Source organism: Pipistrellus hanaki (genome assembly GCF_964339955.1).
Source record: "Pipistrellus hanaki genome assembly, chromosome: 2".
Lineage (NCBI taxonomy): Eukaryota > Metazoa > Chordata > Mammalia > Chiroptera > Vespertilionidae > Pipistrellus > Pipistrellus hanaki.
The window spans coordinates 159,778,470-159,801,693 of NC_140504.1; the positions used below are offsets into that span (position 1 = coordinate 159,778,470).

General features: G+C 39.2%; 1 protein-coding gene across 8 annotated transcripts in view; it reads right to left on the minus strand.

Annotated features, from left to right (window-relative positions):
- The window catches only part of NFIA (nuclear factor I A), a gene marked incomplete at its 3' end in the record, with an annotated part of 370,602 nt that overhangs the window by 308,081 nt on the left and 39,297 nt on the right, over positions 1–23,224 (minus strand). The gene's annotated exons all lie outside the window — the stretch shown is intronic.

Genomic DNA, 23,224 nt, shown 5'->3' on the forward strand with positions numbered 1-23,224 from the left:
AAAAAAGTACACCGGCCAATTTCCAGTACTTATCTCAGCCTTGCAGCCCCACTGCCTGGCTATCTTGGGGTCATTTGAGGATTCAGAGCTTAGGGAGTGAGTGGTCTCAAGGCTTTCTCCCTCTCTGGCTGTTCTGCCATCATTTATTGGGTATCATTCAAGTTTGGCGGAGCCTAATGTCTGGATTTACACCAGGTCACGGAGCTGCATGGGGGTTAGGAGTGGGGGCGCGGGGAGGGGAGGGGAAAGGGCGCTACTCTTCTACTCAGCTCTCAAAGCTTCCTGCAAACTCAATGCCTTAGCAGATATCAACATTTTCTTTGTAAAAGTTCCTAAGAGGAAGATGGTAGGAGTAGAAATATGCTGAACCTGATGCTTATCAAAGTTAGCAATTAGAATGAACTTCTTAATAATGGCATAGTCTTTTAAAGAAGAATGGGAATACATCTGTTTGGGGTAATTTAGATGTAGCTGTGCCTGAAGGCAGGAGGAAAGGCAAGATCACTTCCTAATAACTGTCTGAGTTCATTAACAATGCTACCTGGGCAGGCCCAAATGACTCAGAACTGAGACAAGAGAGAGAATTATGAAATCTCAAGATTAGGGAATGCTGATCTGTATCAGCCACTAACTCCCCAGACTACCTTTCAGGGAAGGTATCCTAACATCTTCCGTTACTTTCTGGTCTGCAGAAGAGATGCCTAGGCGTCTCTCAGGGGAAAGAACAAATTCTCTTTGAAGGGGAGCATCCCGGATTTAAAAAGTCAGCTGCAGGCCACCTTGTTCTGTAGAACCGAGAAGCCCACAGAAGAATCCTCTGGGAGATGCCCAGTCTGAAGACACTGTCTTCGGTACACTCACCACAGAGGCTGCTCGGGTCAGGTTCCGGGCTGTCCTCTGCAAGTCGTTCTTTTTTTTTAGCCTCAGTGTGACTAAATGAGCTCAGAATTAGTTCTATTTCACAGATTAGGAAACCGAGATTCTGAGAGTTTAAAATGACTAATTCTTTATTAGAAAGTGAGAGCCCACATTTGACCACAAATTGGTCTGACCACAGAGATCCTTTCCACCTCTAAGGAAGCCAGGGTAACACCAGTGTATTCTGAAAATAATTTTTGTTTTACTAAAAGTAATTGAGAGGATTCTGTTGCTCTTTGGTTTTCTGAAAATGCCATAGTCACTTTTTTCCTTGGCCCTGATCTTTGCTCCTAATTTGGCCTCTTTCAACGAGAGATTGAAAGAGAGAGAGAAAGAGAGAGAGAGAGAGAGAGAGAGAGAGAGAGAGAGAGAGAGAGAGAGAGAGAGAGAGAGAGAGAGAGAGAGGGAGAGAGAGAGAGAGGGAGAGGGAGGGAGGGAGGGAGGGAGGGAGGGAGGGAGGAGCGGGGAGAGGAAGGAAATGAGCTAATAGTAACAATAGAGAACACTTAATTTTTACATGCTAATTAAGGAATAAGCAACATCTATCACCACTGGATAAGATTTCAGGGTTTCTGTATTTCTTCCTCTGATTTGACAAACAATTCTGAGAAACCACTTCTGACACTTAGGCTGAAAGTCCGGGAAACCAAAACACCTGTGCCTGAGCTGGCACACCTGAGAGCAGGCTCTTCCCCTGGCTGCACACCTGCAATCGCCAGGGGAGCTTTACACATACAAATGCCCCATCCCATCCCAAGTGATGCTAAGAGGGCAGCCAAGACTGAGACCCACAGTCCGAAAGTGATGGAAAGGAAGGTTAAACACAACACAAAATAAGTCTGTTTAGAATTCACCCAAGGACAAAAAGAAAGAGCTGGGTATCCCAGGAACTTATCTGGCAAATCTAGTTTTAAAAGTGATACCCATTTGCCACGGTCTTCCATCTAACTGCCCCTAGCCCTTCTTGGGGCCCAATTCTGGTTTTCCCATGGTAGCAACTTTTTTTAATTAGACTTTTATTTTATTTTATTTTTTATTTTTTGGTTAATCCTCACCCAAAGATATTTTTCCATTTTTTTTAAAGTGAGTAGAAGGGAGGGGGAGAGACCTAGAGAGAAAAATATAGATGTGAGAGAGACATCAATTGGCTGCCTCCTGCACATGGCCAGAACAGGGCCAGGGATCGAGTCTGCAACCAAGGTACATACCCTTGACTGGAATCGAACCCAGTCCACAGGCTGACACTCTATCCACTGAGCCAAACTGGCTAGGTAGGGTCTAACTTCTTTCCTCACCTTCTGGTCTGTAAAAGAGAGTAATATCTACCATGCATAGTTGTTTTCAAAATTAAATGAGATTTTAAAAGGCATACAAGATGCTTCACACACAGCACTTAAGTTTCAACCTTCTGAAGCGTCTCTCCATTTGCCTGCTCTAGGCTTTAAACAATTCACTTACATGTTTGAGTCACCATTCTTTCCCCAAACCCTAAGTTTCTATTCTTAGCACTTTCCCTTAAAATGATCTTCACATGGGATTACATTCATAATTCAATTTATATATTTATAGGGCAGTTCACTAGAAAGGTCTAAGTGGAAATTTCTTTTAAATATGAGGCATCTATTTGTGAGCACCTATTATGTGCCAGGTATCATGCCAAAAGTAGTCAGTACTTACATTTAATTTTATTTCATTCTTATAAAGCCTCTTCAGGAAAATAATTATTTTGCTCATTTTATTGATGGTGAAATTAGATTCTACAGAGGTAAAGTAACTTGCACATGTACACACACAAAGAGAAAGCAGGAGCACTTGCAGGAATTTGAGCTCAGGTCTGTCAAAACTCCAAAGTCAGGCCATCACCATGTCTCCCAGAGTGTAAAAAACTTGATATTTCAAGTGTATATGAATACTTTACATACAAAGCATTCATAAAATGTTTTGTGCATATATGTGCACATGCCAAACTTCAAAATATTTAAGTATAAACTGTACTTTTGTACTTAGAACAGCATCATAAAATTAACTTTGAAATCGAGATTTTGAAATTCATCTAGTTTCTTTTTAGCAATTGGGTTAATTTACCTCTCATAAAAGTGTTAGAAAGGTTCTAAAGCACCTCCCCCCAGCCCTTTTTTACTACCCAATCTTTTTATGAGCCCTAATGTTGATTGCCTTCCCAGGGCATCTACTGGTTTGCGTATAATTTGTCTAATTAAGTTTAAAGAAGAGATGTTTCAGGGAGCACCATTTCATCATTTCCTCTTATGCGCCATGCTGTGGGCTTTAATGAGGACCTAGACCCCACCTTAACTCGGCCTTAGTTTCAGCACAGATGAGCTGTACTTGTTAAGATCGTCCTCAGTTGTCAGGAAAAATAGCTTTATTAAGGTCATGGAATGCGAAGAGTTTGATTAAAGCTAATCAAGGAAGAAAGCCTGGCTGCAGCCTGGTGAATCAAGCCCAGAACAACATGTTCAACATAACTTCACCTCGCCTATATGCTAAAAGCAGACATAAATAAGATCAGGTTTCTACAAAGAATGCATGGACAAATGCAGGCATATTACATGCTGTAATACATCTCCTGAGTTGAACAACTCTTTCAGGAAGCAGCATGTATTTTAAGCTGCATGGATGCAAGTGACAGTGGAGGGTTGTCAATAGCCCCTGTCATTAAAAAAAAAAAAAAAAAAAAAAAAAAATTGGCAAGGGCAGGGGGGTAGCAGGCATTACATTCTTCCAGATTTAAAATGTGTGATCTATGGCTATGTCTGGCCAACGATAGTCATCGGAAAGAAGTTAGGTTTCGGCTTTGTAACCCTGAGTGATGGTCATTAGCAAGTGTGATGCTAAAGCAGTGATTCCCAAAGTGGTCTATATCGACCCCCAGGGGTCTATGACAACCTGCAAGGGGTCTATGTCAGCGAAAAAAAAATTTGGGGGTCCATGAAATGAAAAAGGGGGTCCACGATAGTGGATCTCAACATACACTGATAGTACCTATTTACTTACATCATATTATCTTATAAAAACATATAAATTATTTATAAAAGTACCTATGAAGTAAAAAATTTATTATATATGTTTATAAAATTGTGTAAGTTGTAGGATAAAAACCTGCACATAATGATATACCAGTATCATCTTGTTACAAGCATACTCCCAGTAAACATTCTTGCCAATTTTTGTCTCAAAGCTTCGCGAACTTGCACCGACTTGTTCAATTCGTCACTCTATAAATATGAATGTGAGAAAAATACGTTCATTCGTTTCCTGAATCTTGAATAGGAAAGTGCTGAAAAAATATTTTAAAAAATATAAACTGGTAGTTTATCATACAAATTATAGTGAATCAGTGTTATTTTGTTTGAGAATGCCGGAGAAAAGTAGGTACATTATTTTTTATTAAATTTTAACACTAAACTTCACTACAGTTAGAAATTTACAAAAAAATCAATATCAGGTAAGTAAGGGGTCTACCCAAAACCGAAAAACATGGCAAGGGGTCTACGGCACAAACAAGTTTGGGAACCTCTGTGCTAAAGCATTCAGCACTAATAGTATTTTGGAAAGCTCGTCTACATGGGGTTTATAATATCATTTTAGTTTTTTAAGAAAATTCAACGGTAATAGGAAAGAATAGAAGTCTGGAAATCTCAGGAACCAGCTATAGCCCTGATTCCAAAATAACCGGTCACGTGACCTTCCAACAGCTTCTAGGCCATCGGGGACTGGGTGCTTCCAAGAGCCAAATGAGACTACATAGTCTCTTAAAATCTCAAGGTTCTACCATGCTATTGAAGTCTCCTGCAGCCTTCACACCATTTTCTTCCCAATTTAAGGCGATAGGGTCATCGAGGGCCCCCTTATCTTGTTAGTCAATCCTTAAATTTAAGAATTCGAAGTCGAGCCAGAGCTGGTTTGGCTCAATGGATAGAGCATCGGCCTGCAGACTGGGGGGTCCCAGGTTCGATTCTAGTCTGGGGCATGTGCCTTGTTTGTGGGCACGTCCCCAGTGGGGTGTGTGCAGGAGACAACTGATCGATGTTTCTCTCTCTCATTGATGTTTCTAACTCTCTGCCCCTCTCCCTTCCTCTCTGTAAAAAATCAATAAAATATACTTAAAAAAAAAAAAAGAATTACAAGTCGAAAAGTAACAGTGGAGAATGAGTGGAAAGCCTTGAGGAGTTTTGAAAACAAAAACAACTGCACTGATGACAATTACCTCTTTTTTCTTTAATACTTTTTAATTACTTTTTATCCTTTTCCCTCCCAGGTGTGCAGCTTTGGGACATATTATTATTAAAACACACGCTCTTGTTTTAAAAATATCTTTATAGCTAATTCCATGACACTGCTTTTAGCCAGACTCTATGTTAAATTCATAATTATCAATGTACACTATTAACAATACAAACTTTAATTTGGTAAATCAAAGAAAGAATCTGGAAGTGGTCGTATCTAAGAGCGCCCAAGTTCTATCGTGTATGGCTGAAACAGGTAAGGAGTTCCATAAGACATATGTACTAGAGTTTTAGAGTTCTGCGGAGTAAAGGGGACTCGAGAAAACAGGGGCCCTCTCCTTCCACATTAGCCCGACTCACCACCTTTTTCTGATTTACTGGAGGTAATGGAATACAGGAGCTTAGGAAGAACAGGGGAGAGCTGTGCATAATGGGATTTGAATAATCTGATTTTCCTAAGAAAGAAATCGAGAAGCAAAGAGATAAAGGGTTTTCTGTACACACATACATACACACACACACACACACACACACACACACACACACACACACTTTCTCACACATCTTTAAAGCACCCTGTGGTTTCCAGAGCACTTTTGTATCCCTTAGATGTCATTGAATCATTTTTTAAATATCGAAGGCAAGAAGAGCCGGTACTATTGTTTCCAGTGTTTAGGAAATGGAGAAACCACCAGGTTAGAGCGACTCCAGTGATTCCACATGTGTTGTGAAGGGCAGTGCCAGACGTAGACTTCAGGTCTGCTGAATTCTAATCGAATGCTCTCCCTGCTTACATTATTTTTTTTTCTAACTCCACAAACATTTATTGAGCGCCAGTTATGTGCCAGGCATTGCTCTTGATAGACTGGGAAAACAACAGGAACAAGACCAATTAGGTCCTTTCCTTCCTAAAACATTCTAAGTGCCCATCCTCATGTATTTACAATAGGTATAGTTTATTATATATGGCCTTCCTACACTTTTGTATACCGACCAGTTTATGAGGCTCATTAAAAATTAAGATCACATATAAATATTTATTATTTTTAAGAACTGCACTCATTAGGTCAACACAGAACAAACAAACGCAGCCACTCCCGCCTCCTTCCTTCCTCATTCCTCCACACAGCCAGCCTTTTAAAACAATCTAAGTAAATAGCAAAGTAACATCTATTAGAGCTACACATTTGTTCACATGCTGAGAAGGGGGGGGGGGGTGTCTATAAAAGTCTTTAGAAAAAGAAGAGGTTCAAAATTATGAAGAGAGCTTTTCTTGAGGATCGTTTTAAGCACACACACGGGATCTTAGAGCATACACATGGACATCTTGTTTGGGGAAAGTTTGTTCCTTTTTTCTTTCTTCTATTTAATTTACACAAAGCACAGTCTTAAAAAGCCTGGGGAGGGGGGCGGGAATGTCTGCTCCCCATCTCTAGCTCTGCTGCTGAATGAAAGATCGACAGGAAATTAACGCAGTGGTAGGGAGTTTCTTGCCAAGAGTGAACTCCGAAACAAAAGAGCCACTATTGTGTAAGAAAATATGACATCTATACCCTCGGCCATGTTCTAAACTTCAGCAGTCCTTTAGTTTGATCTACGATTTGTTCTAAACTTTTAACGTATAAATGTAAAATGCTGCATTACTCCTCGTCTTCCAACTCTTCCTAAAAAAAGAAGCAGACTTTGTTTCTTTGTTCCTCTCTTCTCTTCCTTAACTGTCTTTTTAACCAGCAACAGAGTTAGTCAGTGATTTCAACTATTTCCCTTCTTTTCCCATCCATGCCAAAAGCACACTACCTCAGAGGCTTGCAAGGTTTCAGATGCTACCAAGTCACCTGAGATTATGGTAGTAACCTTTGTTGTTTTGGCCTGATGATACAGAAAAAATGCTCTTTTTTTTTTTTTTTTTTTTTAATAAATTTGTGAATCTGACGTTGCTGCTCATTCCCTATTTTGCATTGTGTTTGCAACATTAACACCATGGAAAGAATACAAACAATGATGGTGGAAGTCAGTGATCTAATAATTTAAAGTCAAACCAAGTGCTGCTCAGGTACCTCCACTGAGAATGATCCATTTATGAGGGGAACTTAAAAAGGGAGATTAAGTTAGTCATCACCTTGGACTGCTTTGTTTGATATTCAGTGCTAATCTCTCAGATAACTTTTTATTTACAAAAATATATATATATATATTTTAATTGATTTCAGTGAGGAAAGGAGAGGGAGAAAGAGAAACATCAATGATGAAAGAGAATCATTGATAGGCTGGCCTCCTACATACCCACACTGGGAATCGAGCTGCAACCTGGGCATTTGCCCTGACCAGGAATTGAACCATGACCTCCTGGTTCATAGGTCGACACTCAACCACTGAGCAACACTCGCTGGGCTCAGATAACTTTTTTAATGAATTCTCTTGATTTGTTTTTGTCCAAAATGACATAACCAAAGACTGTCACATCTTGACTGCCATTCCCAATACAAAAATTGGGTTTACTTCATTTCAAGCAACTGATTTACCTTTATTTAATTGCTTCTAAAGAAATGTATAGACTTGTGACCTACCAACACAAAATCATGTTTCTCTGCTATTTTAATAGGTGCCAATAAAGCTAGAAGTAGGAACAAGTCACCAAAGTCTCAGCTGTAGAAGTTTTCTGGGCACATTCCAAAAGTCTACATCTGCTTGGCAAGGACTCAGAAAAGAGATACGGTTACTCTTTTTACAGTCACATAGCTTTCCCAGGCTTCAGTGTATGAAAAACAGCTTGTTCTGTATCAGAAGAAAATCCAACCATATTTGAAAAAATCACACACTCACTATTCTGCCCCCTTCCACTGAAAAATTATTGCTATCCATGGAACCCAAATCATCAGTGATACAGAACAATCGTATATTGTCATGTTCACGTGATCTGAGAGTCCAAGTGGGAATCCTATCTTCCTTTTCTTTTTGCAACATAAACACTTAAGCATTTAGTGATAAAATATTAAAAGCATAAGGCTCCAGACCGAGTGAGCAAAGTTGCTGAGATAGAACCAACTCCAAGGAAAGGTGTCAAGTATGTTAAAATATGGCTTAGACATTAGGGGCCCTAGTCTCTCCCTAATACACTTGCCTTATTCCTACCGTCCACAGCTGAATGTGCTTGTCAGCACTAAAATGCACCCCTTAAAATCTAGGAAGGAAATTCACCACATCTCTGTCAATACACAATGTAATTGTCACATTTGTTCAACACAAACAGCAGTCTAGACACTTTTTAAAATTATAACATTAACTGATCTTTTGTCACCACTAATTACAGTGATAACTTCAGGTTTATTTTACTAGCAGAAGTCAATTTTGGGCTGCTGGACAATACATCAATAGGAAAGATAGCAGAAAAACAGAAGAATTTATGGGGCAAGAATGTATGGGACAATATATATATATATATATATATATATATATATATATATATATATGTGTGTGTGTGTGTGTGTGTGTGTGTGTGTGTGTGTGTCTAAGTGACTGTCTGACCATTCGACCAGGAGCTATGATGCACAATGACCACCAGGTGGCAGATGCTCAATGCAGGAGCTGCAGTGCTACAGTGACTTGGCAGCTGCAGTTCTTGGGTGATGCACCCGGAACAAGAGAGGAGGGAGCCTGATTCTGGGGTGAGTCACCCAAGAATCACCCTCTCACAATCTGATACCCCTTGGGGGATATTGAAGAGCTGGTTTTGGCCCAATTCCCATAGGCCAGGCCAAGGGACCACACCGGTGCACAAATCTGTGCATCAGGCCTCTAGTTATAAAATAAGAAAAGTTTATCTCAATCAGGTTAATTTTTATTTTATTTTAATAAATCTCATTTCTTGTGAAAACTTCATTTGGTCTCTTCTCAATTAAAGTTCATACTGCTATTATATAAAACATTCCCTCATTGTTGGGAAATTACAGAGTAGGAAGACGAGGTTGATGACCAGAAAAGCTACCTTTGTGCCATGGGGAAAAAAAAAAAAAAAAAAAAAAAAAAAGGTGCGCGAACCTGTCATAGCCCTAGTCAGTTAGAAATGTAAGGGACTTTAATGGGTATTTTAGTAGAACCACTTAAAATTAAGTGATGAATTGGAATGGGAAAAGTTATTCCAATAAAAGCAAACAAATTAACTAACCTGACCTTGGTCCACATAAAAGATTCATTTTCTTAATGGAAACAAACTCTTTGTGTCTAGCTCAGGTTTAACCACTGAAGTGTACGTGGAACCTAAATTAAGCTATAGAAATGTATGCCTCCAGACACTCAGGTGTACATGCACAAGTAGGTAAGAGTTCTTATAGCTGTGAGGAATGCCACTGGCATGGTCTAGTATGACCCACTTCTACAATGATTACCACATGAGTCAGAAACCTGTTAAGACCCAATTAACAAAAATGTTATGCATCACTGATGCATGCTTTGTCCAGAGCTTAATTCCACTATTTTCCTTAGTAAATTCTGCCTTTTCTACTCATTAACTTTCTCTTCCCTTGGGTACACGTAGCAACTTTGCCCATTTTGTTTAAAAAAAAAAAGGTTACAGGAGATCTGGAAGTAAGGGTAATGGGATGTCTTTTTGTCCATTACTCTGAAAGAGTAAGATAACATCTGTCTTCATCACACATTTGGCATCTCAGATGTCGTAAAAACTGCTCATTTCATGAGCAGTTTGAAAGATAACATCAATGTAGCCCAACCAAACTGGAAGTGGGTTGGTCTTTCCTCTTCTTCCTCCCTGAGCAACTAAAAGTGTTTTCAAAGTGGAAGTAATTACTGAATAAGTCACTCAGGGAGCAGCTCAGTGTCTAGGCTGAGGAGACAGGACTATCATGCTTGAAGCAAGCACAGACAGTGACTTTGGTTTTTTGAAGAAAAAAAAAGTCTAGTAAGATCCATCATATAAGAACCACTACACTGAGTCAATTCTCTTGTCAATCAAGCCAGGATTCTAACTCGAACTGTGCCCCCAAGAGACAATTTGTAGGAAGACATGGATGTGCTCTGAATGTCTCTTAACATTCCTAACTATGTGATATGTTTTTAAACATATGCACTATCTCTATACTCTCCATGGAAAATGTCCCTAATGTGAAATACTTCAAAGAACTAGTAACATCAGATAAGAAAGTATGTTTGTTGTCTTCCTATGGGTGTTTCACTTGTACAGAAGCTGTCATTTAAAACCAAGTTGCATGGACTTAGGTTCTTACTCTGTAAAATAAAGGGGTATAAGTATATATATTTATTTATTTATATCATTTTCATAATAAAATAATCCTGGGGTAACTGGGCTACTTCTATATGATCTAGAAATGACCTTTCCTTAATCTTACCACTTTTAGCATTTAAAAGATATTAAAAACGAAAGCAGGAGGTAAGCACCACCATTTGCTGGCAAACATACCTGTATCCTGAGAGTGGCTCTAGGAGAGTCACTTCACCATCAGGACCTGAGTTTCCTTATCTGAGGAGTGTATGGGATTATATCAAATGACCTCCCCAAGGTCTCAATGTCTAAAATTCTCTTTATCAATTTCTATTACACGCAGACTGATGCCTATTTTAAACAACATATAAGGGGGTTACGTGTATCAACATTTTTAACTCAGGTTACATATGTTTTACTTCACATATAATAGAGCTTGTCATTTTTACCTGGGCTCTTCATTTCCCTGTAAATCAAATCTCATTATGGTCCATTATTCTTCCTCTTCACTATTTATTAAATTAATTAGGTGCTCTGTACCACTGCATTTTTATACCATTCACCCAAAATAAAAGCACGTGAAATAAGGTTGACTTAAACAACCCACAACTGGAATACTAAATAACAGGCAGTTTCATCTAAATCATTCCATTCAATTCATAAACCTTAAGAGTCTAGCATTTGCCAGACACAGGGCTTAGTGCTGGGTAATCAAGGACTTGCAAAGGCTCCTCTCCTTGAGGAGCTCCCAGTCTATTGAGAAAGCCAACACCTACTCTACCACAGGTAAATGGGCGTATACAGGATGCTCATATATATTCTGCCTGTTTTCAAAGGTTCCTGAGGAGTAAAGGGGACAGTTTTAGTAAATACTACTTGGCTTATAATTTAAAATAAAAAAATTAAATATAAATATAAACTCTTTAACATTTGTATTTTTTACTTTTTAAAGAATACTTTTTTTGAAGCCCACTTACTGCTGAAGAATATTGCAGTCGCTTTTTTATTTTTAAGGGCATAATAATTCATTTTCAATGTCCAGAAATATCAAGAGAATATAGAAACTACCACAAACTTTCATTTTAGCCAGGCATCTTACATGTCTTCTGGACAAAATAACATGGTCCAGATGATGGTTATATGAATGTCCTCCTCAAAGAGGTTAGTTAATTTGACTGGCAGGAAGTTCTCTACTTGTAGTTTGTTGGGGTTTTTTTGTGGTTTTTTTTATTTTATATTTTATTGATTTTTTTTTAACAGCGGGGAAGGGAGAGGGACAGAGTTAGAAACATCTATGAGAGAGAAACATCGATCAGCTGCCTCCTGCACATCCTCTACTGGGGATATGCCCGCAACCAAGGTACATGCCCTGGATTGGAAGCAAACCAGGGACCTGCAGGCCGATGCTCTATCCACTGAGCCAAACCAGTTAGGGCTGGAGTAGTTTTTAACATTTTAAGATAATGGGTTCCTTCAAAAAGCTGGCAAATGTTATCAATCCTGTTCCCAGAAAAAAATCACAGGTAGTCTAAATTCTGCAAACAATTTCAGGAACTAATACACAGATCACAAGTTAACCTAGTCTGTTTGTCCTGTTGACTATTTTTATTTGTGGTTTGAATGATGGCATACAATGGATTGATGAATCAGGCAAGGTGGGATAAAACGAAAGTATCTTGTAATTCATGCTTCAAGTCTAGACCTCTAGGATTCAAAAAGAGTGCCCTATGTTGAAAGTTAAATTGCGGTCAACAAGAGAGCCTGTGTGTGTGTGTGTGTGTGTGTGTGTGTGTTTTAAAAACTCAACTAAATATAAGATGGCAGAACTCACATGGGCAGCTGTGCCTATCAACATACCTGCATGAAGAAACAGAGAATTCCATCAGCTCTGTGATGTTCCTAAGGTGGAATCCGGACCGAGGAGAGATAGTCATAACAGCCAGATTCTAGCTAAATAAATAAAAAAGTATTTTCAAACAATGTGTACTATTAAGACAGTCAAGGCTGCCTTATGAGAAAGGGAGCTCTCCTTCGACCTGGGAGGCAATTTGGTGTGGTGCAAGAAGATGGATCAGGTTCTAATTTCAGTTTTGCCTTAAGCAAGACACATGAGCTGAGGCAAGTTTCTTTATGCTTATATAACTTAGTTTCCTCATCTGTAAACTGGAGGTTATAAAACCCACACACGAGTCAAATGAGATGGCAAGGAAGTGCCTACTCCAGTATCCTGCAGATGTAAGGTAGGCAACATGAGATCCTGCCAGCCTTCATCCTCTCTCCCACCCCTCTCACTCTTCTCTGGAAGTATTTAAGCAGAAGCTGTTGGGGGTATCACACAGGAGATTCCTACAGAGGAAGGTGGTTAGACATGATGGCCTCTAATATCCTTTTAAGTCTGGGGTTTGGTTAGCAAAACTATTCTTAGGTGATATATCTTCTACACTCTGTGTATAAAGTTGAAAAAGATTTACTTTCATCCTCCTCCCTTGCTTGAGCAGCCACCTGAAAATCAGAATGAATGCTCTTATTTTTCTTCTTAGGTATTATATGCTTGCTAGCTCACTCCACTTTATTTCAAAGAATTTTCCATAAGCTCTTAAATGTTTCCATATGACACCATATTCTGCAGGTAACCTGAGTTCATACCATTCCCCAAACACGAGTCCCTATAAAACATTCCAGGATCTCTTTGTGTGCTCTGAATAGAATTTGTTAGGCTGCCAAATCATTCGGTCTTCTCCAGATAGCCTTGTCATTCCTAACTTGGTTATCGAATTCTTTTATCCGTGTCTTTTAATCAAAGCCTTTCAAAACAATCTGAGGATTAGGAAATACCATAAGGTCTAAATGAAAAAGGCAAGAGGGTGAAATATAACTACCAACTGGGACAAAAGCAAAGGGCTCTTCTGACTTTGCTTTAGGATACAACAGCGGAAGCGACTGTCATCTGGGGGAGGGGAGTGGTTTGGGGGGGACTGCCATCTCAAATGTCACATGTGAATAAATTATTGGCTGTTCATAAACGACAACAACAAAAAGGTGGTATTCTACTTTTGTTCCTAATCCACGAGTTTACACAAGGTCTTGACCTAGAATATTTTTAAAAGAGGGAGACTCTCCTTTGCCAAGAAATCATCACCTACCACTTCAAAAAAAAAATTCTTAAATGACAAATTTTAAAAAAATGAAGAAAAGTCCCAGGCTCCATGCCTCCCTAGGCAGCAGAGACTCCCTCCTCTCGGAGAGAGAAGCAGAGATGGTGGGTGCGATCCAGAGTCACAGCTGCTTGGGAAGTTGCCGGGCTCTCCTGTCATTTCAGACGCTGCGCTGCACACAGACACACTTGGACATGGCCACCTGGACTCCCGCCTCTCATGGAGGGAGGCCAGGGTGCAGTGGTTCCGCCCGCAGCCGCTCCCTGGAAGGAGGAAGGCAGGCTGTTCCACGGAGTCCCAGCCACAGGGCGAGCAGGTTGAATTTTCAAACAGGGCAATAATGAAAGGGAGAAGGAACTGGCCGCCTCTTCCCCTCCAGCCCCAATTTTATAACTCAAGGAGATCATTGTTTCTCTCATTATTATTTCCTCTCAACCATGACAATAAACACTCTTCAGCGAATAACTCATCAGTGGAAAGCTATTCAAGGAATTTTACATTGATAACACCGCACATGAAGAACGGGAAGGAACTCTGTTGATAATTTGTTCTGTTCAGATACCTGGAATGCCTGCTCCTCAGCTGATCAAAATAAAAAGCCCTTATGAAGGGCTCATGATACAGATCCTCCTGTCCTCTCGGGACAGAATTAATCTTCCCTTCCTTCGTGAGGCCGGTACTCATACACAACACTCACTACATTGTGCAGCTATAACGTCTCTCTCCACTGCAAGGCCTTCCCCTCTTGAGAGTAGGGCCTGGTCTTATTCATCTACAGATCCACGTTGCCTAGCGTCATGGTTGGCTCAGAGAAATTTCTCACAGTTGCCTCAATAAATGGTTGCTGCATTAAGTTGGGCTAAAAGGCACTGAAGGTCAAGAAGCTAACATGATTGCCTAAAGGTCACAGGGCAGTGCTCTTTCCACTCTTCCGCATGAGCTCCCCAGCCCAACAACAACAACAAAAAAGATGGAAGTAGTGATTATTATTTCATTGTTTCTCAGAACCGTTGTTCTTCCTTCAGCACTGATGCCATTCTTCATCCAATAAGGCACTCGCATTCAAGAAAAAAGGAATCTGTGTTGCCTGATATCAAATAATTTGATAAGAAGCTGGTAAAACAGAAAGGTTTCACACATGCGAATCTGCCCTTGCACCCAGCTTCAATCCTCTCATTTCCCTGATCTGTATTCCTGCTCTCCAGATGGACCACCAGCTTTACACCAATGCCAGCAACAGCTTGCATATTGTTTGTTTAAAACAAAGATGATGGATTAAATATCATATGTAATGCGAGGAAAGGGGTGAAGGCTAATATTCCTGTCTTGAAATTTATCATGAACCCAGTTCATGTAGCTTCCTTGCCTCCCTTCTCCCCCCCTGCCAGTGGATTGGGATAAATAAAGATTCAATTTTATTTTTCAGACTCAGAAGAGGAAGCACACATTCATCTAGAATATGGAGCCTTTCCATCGCTCCAGATTTATTCTAGTTCTAAGGCATCATTACCCTCCAAATTATACAGACTTATGTCATTTCATTGAAACACTCACTCACCCATCACATGCCCAGATCCAACAGTAACACTTTTGTTTTAAAATTATGCCAAAATGAGCAAATTTGAAATTCTTTCACCTATATTTGAGTACTCTGCAAAATGTCTCTAATCATCTCGAATAAATTCCAACCAAAAAAGTCTACAATTTCCATGCAAAATACATAAACGAAAGAAATTGCAGCAGAGGTCTCTTTTTGTACCTTGTGCATATATGATGCCGCCTACAAAGCAGCTGCAGCAGGGTGAACTGTGTATCAAAACCAGGTTTTCTATGTGACTGTGGATTCTTTCCTGCATATTTATATGTTGCCCCCATTAGAAAAATGATTCAATAAATAAGCACTTTCTTTTAAGGAGCCAGGAGGGAACAAATGTATAAAATGTAAAGGTAATTCTATAAAGGAATTCTGATGATAGGATATCATTTAAGTAGATTCTTATCAACAAAGGAAGACTGATTAGGGTCTAGCTGTCCCCTGGGGAATATCTCTAGGAGAAACCAAAGGTGGCACTCTCCATCTCCTCCCAGCTGCAGGGATGTGTGCACTGAGTCGATGCGGGAAGCCCATCTGGAAGCATCACAAATGCAGCCTAATCCTAGACATGGTCCAGTCATCAGTTTCGACACTGATGGTTCTCTCGCTCTACCATGTCTATCAACTAGCTGCTCAGGTTCAAACTTTATTGAAGGCTGGAATTTGGCCCTCTCCAGTTGCACCATGAAGAAAAAATATTTAAAGAAAGGTGTTTTGCAACTCCTGTGTTTGGAATGAGTGATAAAACCTGCAGTGCTACCAACACTTTCTAGATGCCAGTTCAATGACATCCATTTCATATGTCAGGACAGAACAGCAGGCAGACTGCACGTCTAACAAGGCCTCAGCAACCCTGTGCAAACTCTGGGTACATGGGAGTTACACTAAAACTTTAACTACATGACCTTTATGGCAACTTGACTGCCAAAAGGCACAATTAAGCCAGTCGTATTGCTCTATAACTCCTTCTCCCATGTTATAATGCTGGATTGCCATTTTCTCTTGTATGTTTGCACACGTGAGAACATTTCTAGACTAACAGGCATATTCAAGCATCCAGACAAATAAAAAGAATCTATAATAAAATTTAGTATTTTTAAAATAGCCTCCAATATATCATGAGTAAACAAGTGGACAAATTAATAAATTTAACTTTTAAATATGGGAAAGTCCCACTTACAGTCACAGAATATACATTTATTCCCTTAGGACCTTGAAACCTAAAGTCCTTATAGCTACTAGTATATAACAGTCTATGATTCTTTGAATCTATTTTTTATTTATTTGCTCACTTGAATTTTTTCTTGTCAGGGAAGGTAGTTCTAGCCTCTCTTAGAATATCTTTCCACCTACACATCTTCCTACTGCAATAACACAAGTTGAGCTGAATGCACAGTTATGTAACTTTAAGATAGAAAGAAAATGGAAAAGGGAGTTTTATCCCAGTCCCACATGCTATCACCACCAAGGCCCAGCTAGTGAACATTTCACTTTACTAATATACTAAAGCCAGCACTAAAATATTTCCCAATAGGTTAGGTGAAAAATCCTTCCTTCTTCTGATATATTGGGGGAGGGAAGGAGAGAGTGAAGTCAAACCATTCAAAGTTGGTATGATGGCATCTACTGCTATGATTCCCTCCACAATGCTGGTTAAGGACAACAGAGTCTTTTCTTGTACACATCCACTCACGGAGTGCAAATTCTTTGCCTCATAAAGCGAACTCTGTTTGTGCTGAATGTATATTCACGATTTCCTGCTAATGAGGTAAAAACTGATTCCAGATGAGTAGGAAAAATGTCTTCGTTTTCACTGAAAATTAATTCCAGGACAAAAATGTAAGACAGTTTTTTTAAAACCTGTAACTGCTTATCAATTTCTGGTTTCTTGCTTACATATGTACTCCCTAGATTAATTTATTAATTTTTTGGAGGAGGGTCAATGTGTGATAACATGATATACTTTTATGTTCTGAGCATAGGGTTGCTCATTTCCATCCAGAATCCAAAGGAGCTTATGTTTTCTTGTCCAGAAGACAACTCTTTTTTTTTTTTTTTAAAAAAAAGATCAGTACTATATGGCATAGAATACCATCTGGAAAACGAAAGAGTTCAAAAGGCACTGGGGAAAACAGAGTTAAAGTGATCGTGTAATCAACCTTCACTCACACTAGAATATTTAGCTATTGCATCATGTGCAGTACACAAGTCACACGCTGTCCTCAGGCCACTCCATTGAGTAACAGACAATGCAATGCTTTAAATTTGATTTCCTAATGTCCTGGAGGTCAATTTAAGAACATACCATTTGTTAATACATTTCTTGTAAATTTATTCGATATTTTTAAAACTGGACCTGGTGTTATTGCTAATAGATATTAGTAACAAAATACAATCTGAGGTACTAATGAGAATTAAATTAGGCAGCATAAAATGCAAAGTGTTGCTGCGTTCAAGCTTAAATCCGATGTGGGTAGTTCTAAATGTAAAAGCATCTTCTGTCCTAGGACTCGGACTTTATTTCTAATGTTTCCGTTTTCTTTCAATTCAGAACCAGCTAAAGCCTTTAAAAAGAAGTCTGTGTAAGAGTCATATTTTTAGTTTGAAATGGACTTAGTTATAGGTTGTTAACTTCAAAAACCTTAATGGTCCAAGTCCTAGTGTATGTTACCTTGATCACTTTTAAAGACGCTTTCAGTAACGTCTTTTGAGATGGGACCAGAAGTTACTTTATTCCTTTCCCAAAGGCTTCATTTACAAGCTTATCACCCTTTTGATGGCAGGTCTGTGTTACTGAAAACTGTCACTGTCAGGGCAGAGGTGGAATGAGTGGACATAAGAATAACACTATTAACAGCGACCAGAGTTTGCCTGGAATGCCCAGCCCTGTGTAGCAACAAACGCTGATTTTGATTCTAACAATATTTTCAAACAATCCTTAAATCTGGCACACAGAAAGAATACTAATCACCTAGATAAATGTGTTTCTTCTACATGCTGGAGAAGCGCCATAAGAATATATCAAGTTTAGGAAGCTTATGTGAGTGAGGCACTGTCCCACTTGGCATTACTTATTGAATTTCATATTATTTTATTAGAATGTTGTTACAGACACTACATGAAACTCTACAATTAAGCTAATTCAATCTTGTCATCTCACATAGTAACAAATATTACAGAGCTTTTATAGCACATGATTTAAGCCAAAGAAATCAGGTTTGATCGATATGGAACCAAAATTTAAAGAGGAGAGGGAAATTCCTTCTCTTTGGCCTTGATCCAAATACACTAGCTATATAAATAGGGTTCCTTTGAGATGTTGAGTATACCCTACAATGAAGGAAATAAACTACCAATCCTCTAAATACCCAGACTTTTTCCTCCAAATGTTTATTTTTAAAACAATACCAAAGTTGACAAGTTAGCAGAGAAGATGAGCAGAGGGGAAGCTATTAAAATTCAAGGGCATTAAGCACAAATTTCTACTCACCAGGTGTAAACCTGCTATTGGATTACTAATTTTTCATTGAAAATGTATATAATCTTATAATATACATTTCTTCCCCAACAATGAGGCAATCAAACACTATCATGGATATATATTTCCACAGTATTTTCAGTTATAAGGAAGGGCATAAACCTTCAAATTTACAGATGGAATTTTTAAACGTTCCAGAGTCTTAGTCTGGATACAAAAATTCAGCAAAAACGATCACAAGTTATTTCAGCCATACAAGTTATTTAATGAGCACCCATGCAATCTATGCCAAATAAAAATGAAGAACACAGTGCCATGCCAACTTCTCTGATTAATGCATCCTTAGCTTACATTTCCATACAGCTTCTCTTAATTAAAGACAAACAGAAATTTCCTCTCACTAAACACTTTAGGTGCACGTTTACTTTCTAGAGTTATTTCTAAAAGTGTGTATCGTTTATTTTGCTGAGTAACTGAATTACTTCATATGATAAAGCCATTAATTACGTGGACCTGGTAACAAAGGAAGAGCCCTTGGCGCAGGAACAGAGGTTGCAGGGTTGATGTGCGCTGTGGACTTTGGGAGTGAGGTAAGCAGGATTTTGTAAGTTGTCACTGGGTGTGGTGGGGGTGGTGGTGGGGAGGAAATACTTAAATAAAACAAAAAAAAAATCACTAAAATATATACATGGATATTTAAGATTTCATGGGATATTTTTACCTAATAAAAAAAGTTTTATGTACATTCGTTCTCTCAACCAGCTATCATAATAATTTATCTGAAAATTAGCCTGAATAATTTCCTGCTTTTTGTACAAAAGGAAAAGACCTATAATATCTTTCATACTCCATGCACTTTTTCAAAGAATCCTGAGACTTTCTCCTAAATCAAAATGAGTTTCCTCCTGTCTGGATGCCTGTAGCAATTATTAGCTCTATGACTCTTTGGCACATGCCCTCTGGTACTTACATCAAGAGGTAGTACACAGCACCGTCCGCAGTCACACAGACCTGGATTCTAGTGCTGTCTTCACCACCACTCACTTGGCTATGTGACCTTGTAGCAAGCTGTTCTTCCTTCCTGGAGGAGCTGAGTTATCTCTCTTTAGACCACGCTATCCCAAAACACCAGTGTCCAAACTGGAGGAGCTGAGTTATCTCTCTTTAGACCACACTATCCCAAAACACCAATGGCCTTTCTTTCTTCGTCCCTGGGAGACACACACACACACACACACACACACACACACACACACTCAACCCCCCGGTTTGGCTCAGTGGATAGAGCTTCAGCCTGTGGACTGAAAGGTCCCAGGTTCAATTCTGGTCAAGGGCATGTACCTTGGTTGTGGGCACATCCCCAGAAGGGGTGTGCAGGAGGCAGCTGATCAATGATTCTCTCTCATTGATGTTTCTAACTCTCTATCCCTCTTTCTTCCTCTCTGTAAAAAATCAATAAAATATATATATATTTTAAAAAAGAAATCACTGTATTTTGTTTACCCACTCCCAAACTGTCAACTCCATGAGAACAGGGCTCTATCTGTCTAGTCTGCAGGTGAATTCCTAATGCCTAGCACGATGCCGGCACATAATGAGCAGCCAATAATAGTTGGCTGAATAAATGAACAGCACTGATTGAAAACATCATTACATATAAAATCATTTTCTCCAATCAGATTCGCAAAAGTGATGTTACTAACTGTAAATTTCTTTCCCTTTCTTTAATTAGGGGATACTTCATAGTCTGTGGCCCACAGGAAGGTGCCTTACAGACAAGGGTCTACTTTCATCACAAGTGGGTAGGCAATTTGAGATACTCTGTCATATGCATTAAGCTCAGTCTTATACACAGTAGGTACTCAACAAATACATTTGAGAGCTTTAATACCTAAATGATAAACGGCAGTCTGTCAGGACAATGAATTATTAAGCAACTGTTATTAGTATGGAATATGATGACCTCTTAAAACATTCAAGTTATATCTGCCAAATAATATTGAGAGGAAAACACAAAATTACACGTGCTATATCATTACATAACACAAAAACTACGCTTACTCATGAATCCATCTTTTTTCCTGTTCTTACCATTACTATAGACTTGACAACAAAGGACTCAGGTGGAGAGAAACTATTTCCTAAATACAAGACCTCAAACTTTTAGGAGGAAAAAGGTGGTATTAGGGAGACCAACTGAATCCTGTATCACCACCCAGTGATTCATTACAAACATTCATTTCTCTGGGGTCATTCTTCCATCACTATGGAGGGATTTATATCCATAACCTCCATTAACATTAATGGAAGGTAGCCACATAATTTCACCAGAAGTCCACTAGAGAATCGGGCCTGTAAGAGAAAGAGCTTTCATTTATTAAGTTTATAAAGAATTCCTAATATAACACAAATATATAACAGGTGCCTCTGTTAACTGCCATTGATGAGTGCCATTATGCTGAAGAGGGTGAAATTGAACAATTAAATTAATTCTGCTATATTCACAGAAAAGAGAGCTCATAAAACCACGTACGGCTAACCCCTGATGGCTCCCTCCCACAAGAGACTATCCTTTGATGCTCTGTTGTAATTCCAAAAGCAAATAGTAGTTTGAAGTATTTCTTGTCATTGGAAAAAAAAAAAAAAAAAAAACCTTTAAAAATGGAATGTTCTAACAAAATATACTCATACATGAAGGAAATAAGGAATTTATAAGCCAACACAAAGTCATTATTTAATTTTTAATTAGGCTTCACCTAACAATGGAAAACTAAGTCTTCCTTCATCCATTCAACAAAATGCTCATTGAGAATACTCCATGGCTTAGAAAGCTTCTGAACAGATGTCGAAAATGAGAATTCAAGACTCAGGAAAATATGAAACTCACTTTACTCTGTTCTCAAGTGACGTGATAAACAAACAGCCTCACCCACTGCAGTCATAGTTGATAATTTATTTCTAGGGTCTGATGACTCTATGGCAATTCACTTGGCTGATGAAACATTCTTTATTTGGGTGGGATGCGCACAGATACCAACTTAACGAATGTCGTTCCGACAAGATAATAGACCATAGAGAAGATGCATGCCAGGCGGCACTGCATCGAGAAACCACTTTTCACCTATCAGAAGACGCCTTCACAATCGACAGCGTTTATCAAATTCACAAAACCGCATTTCTGCCAGGCAAAGTTTCAGAGCCACCTTTGTTTCTTCCTTAAGGTCATCTCAACTTTCGGATATATCCATGTTTTCTGCATATTTGCAGTTCCTCAAAATCCTTACCTCTGCAATAATTAGTAACAGCACTAGCAGTGGCAGAGAGGTACTGGGAAGTTGTTTTAATTAACACGGAGTCTCACTTTGACTGTATACAAGGGCTTCCTTAAATCCATAACACAATTTTACTAATACCTAGATAATTCTCCTTCTCCAGCATTAGGTTGGGATCTCTGATTTGGTCCTTGCATTTATACCATTGAACTCTGTTGCAACTGGGCAGCCTCAGCATAAGACAAAAATCGGCATCAGACTCAAATTCTTAGAGGTGAAAAAAGGGGGCACCTTAAACCAAGAAGAAAACATAAAATATGGCAGCTACTCCTCAGATTATCCTTGGATGGAAGAATCTGGCTGCAAGTGAAGAAACGGAAAGAGCAGGAGGACTGAGGTGCTTACCATTTCTTTTGTTGTTAGTCCTCACTCTCCACCCTGACCCCCTAATTTTTCTATTTATTTTTTATTGAGAATGGAAGGGAGGAGGAAAGACAGAGAGAAACATTGATATGAGATAGAATTATTGATTGGCTGCCTCCTGCATGCCCCCTACTGGGAATCAAGCCTGCAACCTAGGCATGTGCCCTGATTGGGAATCAAACTGTGACCTCCTGGTTCATAAATCATTGTTCAACTGCCTTCCACACTTCCCAGAAGGGAATGTGAAATTTTGAATGTATATTCAAAACAAACTCTAATTATGCCAAGGGAAAATATGTCAAAGGGACCAGATACAGACCTTCTCCCTCTTTGGGGCAAGGGCTATTGGACAAAACCTTTCAACTTTGCTCAGGAATAAGCTGGCAACTTCCTTTGGGTAGCCTTGCTCAACGACTGGCACAAGGTAAGGGATGGGTCTTGCTGAATGAACGTGGGCAGAAGACATCTCATACACTAGCACACCCTGTGCTCCATCTGACCTCGGGCTGTTGAGAGCACATACCACCCATTCCCTCTGTTGTGTTTTCCCTTCATTTTGCTTGCCAAGCTTCAAGGTCCTGCTGAAATATCATCTCCTTCACAGACATCTTCCTCAATCTCCCCCACTCGGAATGAATACTGCCCTTTGTTGGGCCACATGAGTCCCTTGTATTCTACCTATACCCTAGCACTTAGCATGCTGTGCGTCTTCTCCTAACAATCTTTAAGCATCTGGAAGGAAAGAAGAATGTCTCCATTTTCTCTATTATTCTTCTATGAACATACACCATGTTACCTATTTCTAGTAAATGATCAACACATGTTTGTTGAATATTTAAAATGTGCACTTCTATCTACACCAATACATTCTATCCTGTCTGAACACAATGCCCAATTTCCT